The 13,513-nt window shown below is 50.4% G+C and overlaps 1 protein-coding gene across 4 annotated transcripts in view; it reads left to right on the forward strand.

Moving 5' to 3' along the window:
• The first annotated feature begins 3,142 nt into the window (after positions 1-3,142).
• The window catches only part of LOC128887524 (LIM domain only protein 3-like), a 77,566-nt gene continuing 67,195 nt past the window's right edge, over positions 3,143-13,513 (forward strand). The window contains exon 1 of one of the 4 annotated variants that reach the window (XM_054143532.1): positions 3,143-3,356. The gene's annotated coding sequence lies outside the window, so the exon portion shown is untranslated. Of the gene's footprint in view, positions 3,357-3,603; positions 4,101-10,649; positions 10,692-13,513 lie in introns of those variants that run through there. The other 3 variants (XM_054143527.1, XM_054143530.1, XM_054143531.1) reach the window with 3 other exon arrangements.

Consider the following 13,513-nt stretch of genomic DNA (forward strand, 5'->3'; position numbering starts at 1 on the left):
ACGTTGCCCGTAAACAATATTTGTTGCGCACAGTTCGTGGGTGCACGCTGTTCAGAGTTGTTCGTATCATCTTGCGTCAACGGAACACGTTGACGCGTCTCGTTTAAGCGAAGGTATATTCAATGGGTTCCGACGCTGAACGAGCTGTCGGGAATAGAAAATCTGTAATTACCGTGTCCACGTCGGAGTTGTAATTTGCGCTAATTAACTCGTGGAAGTATTTTTTCGTCTCGTTTGTGTGCACGGCATCTCGAGGTCTCGCGCTCGGCACTGCTCGGCTCGGCTCGGCTCGGTTCGAGTCGACTTGGATTAAGTTTTCGCCAGACTTTCCTTTCCGTGGCAGCTAGACGCTCGCGTAATTGGGATCTTGGCTAATCGAATGACGCGATAACCAGCCGTTCCTCGTACGTAAAAGAATTGGATCGCCGCGTAATAAGGCGACTCTTCCGGCGAAAACGCTCGTTCTCGCGAGTAAATAGAAGCTCGCCCCCATTCCCCGGTGCTCCGATTCCGACTGTATTTCTCTCGCCCCCCTCCCCGTCTTTCCTTCTTTCTCGGTTTCTCTCGCCCCGCAAGCCCAACGGGGATCGTTCACGATTTTACGAGGGACTAGAGTCGAGTATCGGTGGGCAATTATCCGCGAAACAAACAGGTCCGCGAGGGAAAGTCTAACGACTGCCGGGGTCTTCCCAGCGATTACCTCAAAGCAAACCGCCTAACAAGACATTGTTCCGAATAGCTTAGCCATTCTCCCCCGTCCTGGCCCTTTTCCACCCTCACACCCACTCCAGTGGAACCTCTTCCCACATGGAAGAACCACCACATCCAGCGGAACAACGACCGAACTCGGCAGCAGTTAACAACCCTGGTCTGGCGACGGTCGTTAGCAACCAACCTCGTCCTCCCCATCCACGGGTTTCTGGCTCCGCGCTGCACACCGACTCCTAATTCAAATCCGTGCTTTGCTCCGTGTCTCTGCACCGTGGACGCTGATGAGCGTGCGGGAAACGTCCGCGTATCACGGAAACGGTCCGTTAATAGCGTACCACCCTCCGGCCGAAGGTTAAACGTCCACCTTGTTTCTTTCCTTTTCTTCGCCGGGTTTATCCGACGACGCGCACCTCTGGAAAACTCGTAATTTATGGAAAGACGTTGCTCGAAACCGATCCGGATCTCCTGATGCGAGTACGTAACTTAAATACAAAGTCGTCTCGCGAGGAGAGCCATCGTTATCCCTTCGACGACGAGAGAAAAGGCGCGGAGAGGGCGAACGTTCACGGATCGGAAGAAATACCGCGATCGTCTGGCAGCGAGCTCCTTTAAAACGTTCCTTCGAGTATATTCTAGCGTTAACGGCATTATCGTCGCCGCGATAAAATCCCCCGGCTGATAATATATTCTGGTAGGCATGCCGGGAAAAAATAGAGATTAAGGTATACTAAGCACGGATTTAATGCCTATTTATACGCCGCTAAGCACCGGCATTACCGGCGTATTACGATCCCCGCAGTCGCGCGAACTTTTTCACCGCTATTCACGCTTGTCTCGACTCGCCTTCGTCTTCCTTCCGCGAATCGGGCCCGGTGATTAGCCTGGCGTCTTTTCAAAAGCTTCGAAGCGTTGTTTTGAAAGTCGTCTCACCTCCTTCTGGTCTCCGCTGCGAGTTCCTCTTCCAGAGAAAACGAAGAAAATCGCGGTGGACGAGAAGACGGTGAGGTTTACGAGGCTGTCGGATTCGATGGATTCGCCACTGTTCGGCCGCGTGTGGTCTATACCGTACGTTTCCCCTTCGGCGCGGAGAGTTTTAAGTATTCGATTACCACTCTGCAAGCCCGTAACGCGTCCGCCACCGTAGCTGTTCGTTAGTACGTAGCTGGAACGCCAACTCTGCACGCGATTCGCGAACCCTCCTATCCAGTCGGACAGACTTACGATACTTTGTTACAACGCCGTTAATTTTAACGCCTCGTACGCGCCACCGATTTCCCGAGCTTGCTCCCTCTTGGAAAAAGTCTATCCTTCGAGGTACCTTCTTCAGTTTATGATCGCCGAACGAAGATAGCGTTGGACGTACCTCGATTAGATCCACGACTAATTTCGCGATCTTGGTTTGTTCTGTAAATACCTGGCAAGGCCACTTAGTCATCGTAGGAGACGTTTCGACGATTTCTCGGACGAAAATCGAGACACGGACACGTAATTACCCGTTCTCCTTAACGTAATCGACGAGACGATCGCCTATCTCGCGACTCGATTCACCGTCGTTAAAGGGAATGCTTTCACGCCACCCTGGGGAACACCGCAAGGAGAGAGACATTATCGCTGGTAGGCCTACGGAATTAATACGAGGGCGTCGTTTCCCCAGGCTCACGATACACCGAAACTTTTCAGTTTTAAATAGACGTAGACTAATCGAAGATCACCACGATAGCGGTCGCGATAACGGACCCAAGCGAAAGCCAATTCCGGCGAGATTAAGGTTCGATTTCGGGTTTCGTCGATTTTCATCTTCGATCAAGATGTTATCGAAAGGCTTGACAAAGAGAAGTGGAAGTGTCAGGACTGAAGGGAACCATCCTGCGATTAGCATCGGAACGAGGAGCAAATTAGCACTCGGAGAGAAATCAACGTATTACCTTTTTCCACGTCCCGTCGCAGCATCCAAGCGTCGAACAAACTAATCCGACAGAGTAAATAGATTATCGATTCGCTATCCGATACTTGTTTTACGTTCTATCGTCAAACGATAGGCATCGAAGGTTCGCGCGTCTATTCCGATGCTAGGCGATCGTTTACACGGTCATATAAAACGCGTGTATCGCTATCGCGCGGCAATTACGAGGGGTGTCATAATGTTTCTCACGAAAATCCAATTTGCTCGAAAACCTCGACGATGGAGGCTGGTCGTTTCGATATTGCGACGCTCGTTAATACCGTGACTCACTTCCGTCACTTTAATAGATGTCGCGGGGGAAAATCAATTTGTTCCAATTTGCGTGTTCCGCTCGGGTTTTGCGAGCGCGGTTTCGAACGCTTCGCTCGATGCGATCCCCGACGCGAATCGTTCGTTCTTAACAAACACACTCCCTGCCATGCAAACAACCGTATCGAGGCACACGTACTTCTCCGTTCCATTGGCTTTCATTTACTTCTATCCTTCGCGATTCGCGTTGTAATTTTTATTGTTTCCCGCGCGCAGACAATATCCGTTTCGACGAGATCAATTGCAATGTTTGTCGTGGATTATTCGGCGTATTTTTCAACCAACGATCGTTCCGTGAATCAACCGTGGCAACTTTCGCGAAAACATGCGGCGAAGCCACGGAAGACGTGAACGTTTGAGGAGCGAGCAAGAGGTTAGCGATAGTTTCTAGACCTCGAACACGAATATCATCCGATAACAATTTATGTAAGCGACGGAAAAGAAAGGCATTTTCAATTTTTATCAGCTTTTCGCGATTCTGTTTTACCGCGAAGGCAAAATCGAGGGGAAAAGTGGCTCGGAGGAACGAACCATAGAGGAAGGACGGGCTGATTAGGTTGGTATAGGCCTCTGGATGGCAGTGAACCGATCGAAACGCGTCGCGTAACACCAGCTGGCTGCTATGTCAGGTCCACGGAGTGAAGTAAAATGGACTCGAAGGGTTATGGCCAGCCATCCGTGGGCTTATGGGCTGATCGCGACCGATAGAATCAGCGTTCTGCTTCCGTGCTTTCGCTCATAATCACTTTTCGATTAATTAAATTTTACGCTCTCTGTCGTCGATAAACATTAAATTTAACGGGCTTTTCCTGCCACGCCGTTACTACTCGTTACGGTCTATAGGCGCGGGTCGAGGGGCCCTGGAAAATACGAAACGTTGGTCGTTTCGTACGGCAGGTAGGTGTCTTTTTTTCCTTGTTTCTCCGTCGTTTCTAATATCGATCCGTATCGCGCGATATCAATTCGGATCTCGACGACGCGGGAGAACCCGGAACGAGAACGACGACGCGTCAACGAGCTCGCGAACGCTCCAACGACGAAACGACCGGATCGCGTAGAGAGAACGAGTGTTAATTGGATCGAGCGTCTAGCAAGAATATCGGTTCAATTAAGAATGGTAAGTGGCTCCGGTTAATTTAAATTCCACGAAGCTTCCGCGAGGCTTCGGCCCGTTTCCTTTGGCCCGCGACGCGGCCACTCATAAATATGCGCTCGATAGTTAACCTTTTTCTCGTCGCTCTCGTCATTCATGAGTTTCGCTCGAAGAAATCGAGCGGATAGAAGAGAGAGGACGGGAAAGACAGAGGTAGAGAAAATGGGAGAACGAGAGAGAGCCGATCGAATCGTTTCTCTCCGCGGGCCGAGACCATCGCGAAATCATTGTACTTCCGAGCGGAATCGAGAAACACAGAGCCATTCCGAAGTCGGGTATCCGTGGAGAGGGTTGGGGGTAAATCTGGTGAAGGCGGTAATTAAATTAATTAGCCTCCTCGAGGATGCAAGGATACCGACCGACCGAGAGTCGACGGAACGGAGAAACGAAGAGCTCGCTTCTTTTTCCTTAAAACGGTCTTAATTATCAGAGAATTTTACCCCGCCCCCTGTTCGACCCCCCCCCCCTCCGTCTCTCTGCCGCAGCTTTTCTTTCCCTGCTCGCTGTTTTTTTCCTCTCTCGTCGTCCTCCTCCTCGTTGTCCGCGCTCGCGCTTCCTGTCTCGGTCTTTCTTCCGGCTATTTATTAAGTTTTTACTTATGGCGGCGACCGTACAACAATCGTCCCGGCTGGACGCCGGCTCGATCGGATTCGGGCGTTTTCGTCGACGGACGAAACTTCTGCAGCGCGCCACCACGGGACGGCTCGCTTTCCGTGAAAGAAGCAAAGCACTCAGAGTAATTAGAAGCGAAATTATATTCCGCCGCGTCCTGTTTCAGTTTATAAACAAGGACTCTTAAATGAAGTTCCCTGGCAGAGTCGAGCGCGCTTTAATGCCTGAACGCCGTGCGTTCTCGTGTTTCCGATTCTCGGGTTCGTTTTCTCCTCCCGCTGACCCACCGTAGAACGGATGACTGTTCTAAACGGTGGACAATCGTGGATCGTAGCGATCGGCTCGCGTAACTTTCCAATTTACCGATAACCATGTATTCCCAGCAAATATATTTCTTCGAGGGCCCACAACGTCTAAGGGTTGAGGACGTAGAATTGTCCATCGGACCCGCCGCGCGCCATTCCGTTCGAGGTTCGCCATTGTAACGTTGCTTCTTTCGTGTAACGCCGTTTCTTGCCCAGTTTCCTATACCTCGTATCGATTAAACGATACGGCGGCGAGGGTACCCGGCGAACCATTAAATCGCGATAAATAAGGGCAAATCGAGTCGCGTTCTTCTCTTGCCGGAGGACCGCGCGAACCGGAAATTTCGAAGCTGGTCGCGTCGCGAGACGATTCGCCGTTAATAAGAAAGAGTTACGGAGGTGGTTGTCGCGATACGATCGCAGGAGAGAGGGCAAAGGTCCACGGTGATTAAAAGGGTGCGGGATCGCGCACGGTTTTCCGAAGCCTGCGGTATTAACTTTATGTTATTAATTATTATTTCCCGGTGTATCGATTGCCTCGCGCGCCAGATAATTGGACCCCTGGACCGTTAATAATACCGCTCGCTCGTTGAGTTAATATTCATAAATTAGCGTTACAATAGAGTTTGTTACGCGCACACATACCAATTCGCTCGACGGTCGCGAATACAGTTACACCTCGGATAAACGCGTATCAAGACCCTATTTCCCAGCGATTACGCACGGAGCTAAGTTATTCAATTTCGGTCGCTGAAATCTTATTTAACGTAATCGTGGCCGTAACGTACCGTTCGGGCCTTGTTTCAGTTCTTTATTCGTTGCGGTATCTCGTCGGCCGTTCGCGAGATAATATTCTCGCTATGGAAGGCGTGTCGCGAGCGACGCTGGTGAAACGTCGCCTCGTTCTTCCGGCATCGATCTCGGTGTTATCGAATACGCGTGTACGTTGAACGATCCCAAGGGAGCCCTAGCTCGATACGCTACTAGCTTCGCCGTGCGACTGCGAAATTAGCGCGAAGCCCCTCCGCACGGCGGTGTTCGCGGAGGAGAAGCTGTAACTTTCTAAGCTCAAGCTAACTTCGCTCCTTCCGCCGACCCATTCGAGCCCCCTTTCCGTTTCGGCCAATCTTCCTCCTCCGTTTCGTACCTCCACCCTCTGGCCCTTACTCCCTAGACGCGAGCACGGTCCCCGCGAGTAGGCGGAGAGGGAAAGGTGGACGCGTTTTAGTTTTTAATGATTATTGCGTCCCAGCTCGGCTCAGGTAGCTCGACATTACCCCGTGGCCTCCCTTTCGCGCATTTGCATATCTTTCCACCCGTTAGGAATTGCCTGCTGGCTGCTTTCGCCCGCCCTAACCAGGCTATACCAACTAGCACGGACGCGCTCCAACTTTTAAGCCCTTCTCGTCTCTCTCGCCGTCCCCTTTGCTTTCCTCCCTGTCCCACCGCGTCCTCTCCGTGTCCTCCTTTGCGCGCGCTTGTAATTTCTCTCCTCCTAGTCTTCCGTCGCCTTCCCTCTTCTTCCTTTAATGGCACTCGGCTTTTCGAGTGCTTTAATTAACGTTTTGTCAGGCGTTCTTTAATTAGGCCGCTTTTGAAAAAATCAGCCTGCGAGCGCACGCGTCGAGCTCTCGATCCATCGCGAAGGGAACGCTCGCCGGGTGCGGACACGGTGCACGGATCGAGGATTTTAACATTTTCGCGTGACGTCGAATGAAATTCAAACTCCAGCTGTCTTCTTCGTTTCCCATCTTTGATTGCCTTTTAAAAATACATTACAGAATTCACTTATTTCACGTTTTATTCGACGTTTCTCGTTCGTTTGCTCGAATCTCTCGCTGCTTGCGCGCCATTAAATTTTCACGGTTACGATCGTTGAATTCCCATCTTCTTATCATCGGAACGAGTAGGTTCGTAATCGAATCTCGTATCGAGCGCGGTGTGGTTTACACGTTATTTAGCAAGCTCCAGGACGTGGCGCGGTACCGGTGGAAGTATTGTCCACGGACGCGCCCTGCGTACCGCTCGTACCTTGCCGTTTTAGTTCGGTTCGCGATTTTGTACTCGGTCGAACGACTAAGGAGAGCGCGTTTAACGAGCGTCGGCTCGCGTTAAATGTGTTTCGCGGCGAGAAACGGAATGCAAGGGCGAGACGAAACTCGAGCGAAACGGACGATTCTTGCGCGGCGAACGCTAGGGACCCTTGTATAGAGATAATATCTGTATTTCATTAACATTATTCTCTGCGGTAGACTCGACCCGTCTCCGTGTTTCGCGTGTACCGCGAGGCGTAAACGGCTCCTCCAGAAGGGACTCGATTGTGCGTTCGAAACCCTTCCAGCGTCTTGGACGCGACCTTCCGCGGAACGTACCCTACCCTCGGGACCTCGACGCGGCTATAGTCTCGTAATTAGAAACCGATTGCGAGGGAAGACCCCTTTAAATTTCTGTGTCTTCGGTATCCGAGGTGGTATACGATTAGAGTCGAAGGCTCAAAAAAGTTCATATGTAGGATTTCAATGTCTTAGGAAACAGAATTAATAGAAAAGCTCGATTTTGCATCCGAACAAACCAGAAGCCTGCCTTAAAGCTCCCGAGAATATCACCGAGGGGATTCGCGACCCCGAAGAGTACCCGCTGCACCAACGGCGAGGCTCGGACCAAGGCCGTAGTTTATCGAGATCGTTACGGAACGGTCGCGGAATTCAATAGCAACAAACTCCCGCACGGATATTATTCGGCAGTAAAATTTTATTTCGCCAGCATTTATTGTCGCGTTCGCAAAGCCGCCCGCCGCGCCGGACCGAGCCGCCGTTATTTGATAACGACAAATTATTGTTACGAGAAAAAATGGCGGCGATTTCTCTCTCTCTCTCTTTCTCTCTGTGTTCCTCTCTCTGTTGGCGGATTCCGTTGACCAGGGTTGCAACTGCGACGCGAGGAAACAGGAAAAGGACGGAACTAGCGCGGGTGGATAGGGGCGGGTGTCGGCTTTGGGCCTGAGCCTCGGCCAGCTATCGGGCGACGCGTCCGAACGCTAATCTCTCGATATTTTAGCGGATTTATACTTTCACTGGTTGCGCCGCTGCCGCGGCTCGATCCCCCGAGGTATCTGCTGGGTAACGTACGACAGGCGTATCGTTCTTCCTTCGAACTCTTCCGTCGCTGCGCCTCCCCGAACGGTCCTTTCCCTTGCGACGTGTATCGACGTTTACAGAAAAAAGAGATTATACCCGTTGCCACCGGCGTAAATATCGATACCAGTGTCTCGTGAACCTGTACGCCCCTAAACGCGAACAAACGGTCGCCGTTGCTGCACTGAAATCCGAGAGGCACTCCGAAATCAACCCCCGAATGGTTACTCTTGAACATTAAGAGTAGAGAAAGTATTATTGTTATACGTAGTTGTCGTTTCGATTTAACGCGACCCAGATCTTATATGAAAATTTAGTACATGCTAAAATTTGTGAAACCACTTTGAAATTTTATTAGCTGGCAATTCGAGGTTGATTTCGGGACGACCTCGTACGTCTCGTTACGTCGATACAGATAACCACTACGAGCTGTCAGATCGTTGCACGATATTTTTGCAATTCGTGGCAGGGATTCCGTGCGTCAAAAAATGGAAGATATTTCCCGCCGAACGCTCGATGGAAAGAGGAGGAACGGAGTTGGAGGATCGGAGATTTCGGTGTTTGCAACACACGCGTTAAGTTGTTTCGCGTTATGGTCGTGTTATGGGACGTTGGATGCTCGCGTTAGAGGGTCGTGCGTCGCTGGAGGAAAAGCGAAGGGAGCACCGTTCCATATAGGCACGCGAATATATCCTGGCTGCCGATGGTACTCGCTGCACCTGATCCTGGTCGGCTAAATTGATGATATAATCCGCCATAACTCAGGATTACCGCGGAGGCTCGGCTATGTACAGGCACACGCGGAGGAGGCGCGCCACCCTTCGACTTGTGCCGCGAATATCGAGCATTTTGCATCGGTATCTACGACGCGCGTAATCCTTGATGTTCTTTCGTTATTCGCCAGCAGCTCGTAAGCGTGGAGAATGGCTCACGCATGAACGGAAAATGTATGCGATTGATACGTCATTTAAACAAAAATTTTTTTGATTAGTAGATTTCATATTAAATTTCGCGGTATTAGCCAAAGAATGACGTTCTTCGATCAAACCTTGACGTTATCTTGCGATTCTTATTAGACGGTGATACGAAAGAGGGGTCGAATCCACCCCAACTCCTAGCCACCGTCGACATCCAAGTTGCCATCCCACGTTCGTCTCTTGCTGCCTGACTTTGTCGACGCGTCTGGTTCGAGGTATCGCAAAAACCTATTTAGGGAGCCGATGCGCACACTCTGGTGACTGTATACGAACGCCGATGACACACTCGAGCATTTGCGACCCCCGTGTCGGGCAACTGGTTCGTCTCATTGTTATCCAACGATCCCCGAGAGGAGGGAAAAGAAGAGAAGCGACCCGCTCGGTTCGCAGACTTTCTGCGGCCAACGTTTATGGCACTGGCGTGAGTTAAGACCTCGTTAGTTCCGTGCGGCACAACTTCCGGCGAATCGAACCGATGCGGTCGATGCGATAAAAAAAGGAGGAAACTTCCCTCCCTGGACGTTCGTTTCATCCGAAACTCTTTCGATGCTCCTCTCCGCATTCTCTTGGTTGCGTCGGGTTCGCGTTATTTAAAGACGGGACGAATAAGTTGTCGCGCGCCCGAACTGGTAACTAGATTTCAATAATAATCCACCCCACTCACCCACCCCCACCCTCCATTTCTCCCGTTCCGTCTGAGAATTTCCGTCAGAGGATTCGACGACGCGCAATTAGCACGAGAACGGCATTGTCGACGGCGAGTAGAAATTGGCTGAGTGAAAAAGAAACGGTGAAAAATGGAAAAGTTCGTCAAAGTTCAAATTAGTGTTCTTTACATGTTTCGTTTAAAGAAATTTCAAAGATCGCCAAAAGAGTCGTCGTCCGAATGGGATTCGTCCCTTAAGTCCCGTCATAAATATCGCTCGTTTGCGAGTGGCGCGAAGCATGAAGCACGACCAGAAAAAATCCGTTTCTCAAACACGCGAAACATCGAAATTTACAGCCTTACGTGGCGGGCGTAGGGACAAAGGGGACGAACGCGGCAACGGTTTTATGCAGATTTGTAGATAGCAGAGAGGAGATTTGGCTGCGGTCTGGAGGATTTTCCCGTCCGGGATAAAGAAAACACGGAATTAACGAATTCCAAAATACGTTTGTTTGTCGATCGACTACAACTGCTTCGCGAGAGGAAGGTCTTGGAAGGCAGACGTAGCGGCTTCGAAGGCTGCCACGGGTTCTCGAAGAGGAAGTAGAAACGGTAAAATATTTGGAAAAATTTTTCCCCGACGACGACGGTGTTTAAGTCGTCGCTGAAGACGGAAAAGATTACGCGCCACTTTGTATGGTAATTTTCCGTCGAATATTCTCTTCCTGTTCGCGGTGACGGTGGTGGTGGATCGCTCGTATGTATTTCAACGCTCGTGGAAAAGCGACGACAAAGTTGCTTCGATAATGTTTCTTCAGTTTCAGGGCTTGTGCTTCACGGAAAGGCTTCGACTCTGGTGCCACGGCTGGCACCCTTGCTCGGTATGTTAATTAACGGTATAAGCTTCCCGAGCTACGCGCTTGTAAGGAACCCTTTATATAACTAATTAGTACCGCTGGTATTCAGACTATTTGCTTCGTTTGGCTCGGCTTAGGCATGGCTACATCCCGCTTTTATTTCCTTTTCCATCTTTGTTCTTCTCATCCGTCCTCCTTTGTTTGCGGTAAATTGTCATCGCTATTCTTGTATCTTGTTGCATCGTTGCTACAGTCGAACGCTTCCGTCTCTCTATGATTTTGAGCTCGCAACGCTTCATCCTATTAATTTCTCGCAGGGTTAAACGGAGAAAACAAAACTCGTAAAGGCGAAAGAAATATTCCGCGATTCCGCGTCCAGTAAGAACACCGTCTAGAACGATGGAAAGGTCGATCAACAGAATTAACGACCATATACTTATTATCGTTCGGTCGAAGGTGCACGCGCGACGCGGACAAGTTTCGAGGCTGGCGCGTCTGCCGTCGGCTGGCTACGATGCAAGATTTTTAATTAATCGATCGAGACGCCAGCGTCGGGCTGCCGTCGTTTGCGGTGCGGCTGGTTCATTAGAGACTCTTAATTAACTTGCGGCGCTCACGCGACTTCGCACAATGGGATATATATGTATATACATAGAGCCCGTGCAAGCTTACGCCATTCAATTACATGTTAATAATAAACACGGAGCGGAGTTACATTGGCTCGCTTTCACGCCGGAAACGCGATGAATCGAATCCACTTCCACGTAAAATCGAGCTCCGGGGTGATCTCGAGCGCGAGGCGAGGCGAGGCAAAATGAGGCAAATCGGCTGAACGAACGATCGATCGGTAATTGCGTATTCCTCGCGACCAATCTTTCTTCTCCGACAATGGACGAAAGCGTACAATTGACCGAGGTCGCGTTTTGTACAATTAATTAATAACGAACCGGTACGCGAACGAGAAATTGGATGCGTTCTGGGTGGAATGTCGACGCGTATCCGCCAATGACACGCTGTAATTGTACATGAGCAAAATCTAATCGTCCCCGCATCGAAACCGCGATCGCATCGTCCAGCCACGGAGAAAACGGTACCGAACCCAGCTGAAAGTCACCGTTCCAACGATCCCCCTGCAAAAAATTCAATCACGAGAAACGTATCGCCGGTGACAAAGAATAAAATCGAACCGGCGAACCACTTGAAAATGAATTCGCGTTCAATTAAAGCGCCTCGAACAATTTGCCAATGCGATACCTCTCGTTATTTACCGAACGATAATTAACGATCGCGTCGTTAATCGCGTCTATTTGATTGCGTCTGCCCCAAGTACGCGTGCACGCGTGTGAGCACGCAAATTTATCAAAATGTCAGTGAACGTTCGTATTCAATAAACGGATTCCTTTGACCATCGGCCGTTCCGATCCACCAACTTTCACTGCAATACCAGTAACGGTGATCTTTTAAACTCGCTGAACGTTCGAGCCGATGATTGATTAAAAGGCTTCGGATCAAGAAAATACGAGTTCGAGTATCGGCAGAAAATGTTCACTCGGTATTTTATAATCCAACCGAGCGCTCGGAAATGCTTGCCAGCATTCGATGCAAACGTAACGTCGAATAAACGGTAATTATCCCGATCTTTTCCGGAAGTACCAGTCAGGATGACACGAGAAACGCAAGAACGATGCCAAGACCGGTGGAACCTGGCAACATATGCTCCAACAGGGTCGCCGCGAACGCGACCTGTACATATATTAGAGAACAACACCGGTGTTTTCCGGCGGGTTGGTTAACCGCACTCGTTAAACGCCTCATAACGCGCCGGCTCCGTAACATCCGCGACGCGTTGTTTGTCGAGTTACAACGCGCACGCTCTTGTGACTTTATTCTTTCGTTCGCTATTCCGCGATGGTAAACGACTTTCGAATCACGGATTCCTCAAAATACGAGACACTCTTAGAAACTTGTCAACGCTGAATACGTTTTAGACTAAAAATATGCCAAAGAATCCCTCGAGTAAAACGGGTCAGCCGTGTCCGATTTAGACGAATCACTCGACGACTTACGACGCGCGAGCAAAAAGCGAGCGAGGCGCAATGTCGATACGGTGAATCGGTTTACCGGGAGGCGAGTGGTTCAAAAGACTAGCTCAACGCCTCATAAAAGGGTGCCCGTGGAAAATATATATCGAGGTTGAAAAGTTTGTCGAACAAGCCCGGCGACATGTTGCCGGCATAGCGCCATAACTTAACGCCACCGTCGATATAGGAGACGACCCGCCACGCTTCTCTCCCCCTCGGTCCCGTTTCCCTCTATTCTCCCAATTCCGTCCCCATTTCTTCCTCGTTCCTTCTCAAGGTGTACCCGCGACAGCCTGAACCTTAGGACGGTCCCCGACGATATTTTTGCTCACGGTGAAACGATAAAAACGTGCCAGCCGTTTTACAGGTCACCCTCGACGCAGCCGGCGATGACAACAAACGCGACTTTCGCGCCCAACCGGATACCAGGTCCGGGGGAAAAACGCAACGAGAAAGTTTATCGAGGTAAAACCTTCGATCTAAGAGGGTACTCAGTGGTCAAAGTCGACGGTCGAGTTAGGCGCGAGCACTTTCGCGACTCGTCGCACAAGAGGGACGCATCGGTGGCGACTAGAAACGGTCGTGAATTTCAGCGTATGGAAAATAGAAAGATCGTTTGACCCGTTTCCGCGTCGCGGTATCCGAGCGAGTTTCTAAACGGCTTACTCGGTAAAATTGGATCGAAGCAGGGTACAGAATTCGACCGGCTTCGAGTGGCCGAGGCGCATCCACGAAGACGACGAGCGAAGCGACGATCGGCTGAAA

Source organism: Hylaeus anthracinus, unplaced genomic scaffold (genome assembly GCF_026225885.1).
Source record: "Hylaeus anthracinus isolate JK02 unplaced genomic scaffold, UHH_iyHylAnth1.0_haploid 11989, whole genome shotgun sequence".
NCBI lineage: Eukaryota > Metazoa > Arthropoda > Insecta > Hymenoptera > Colletidae > Hylaeus > Hylaeus anthracinus.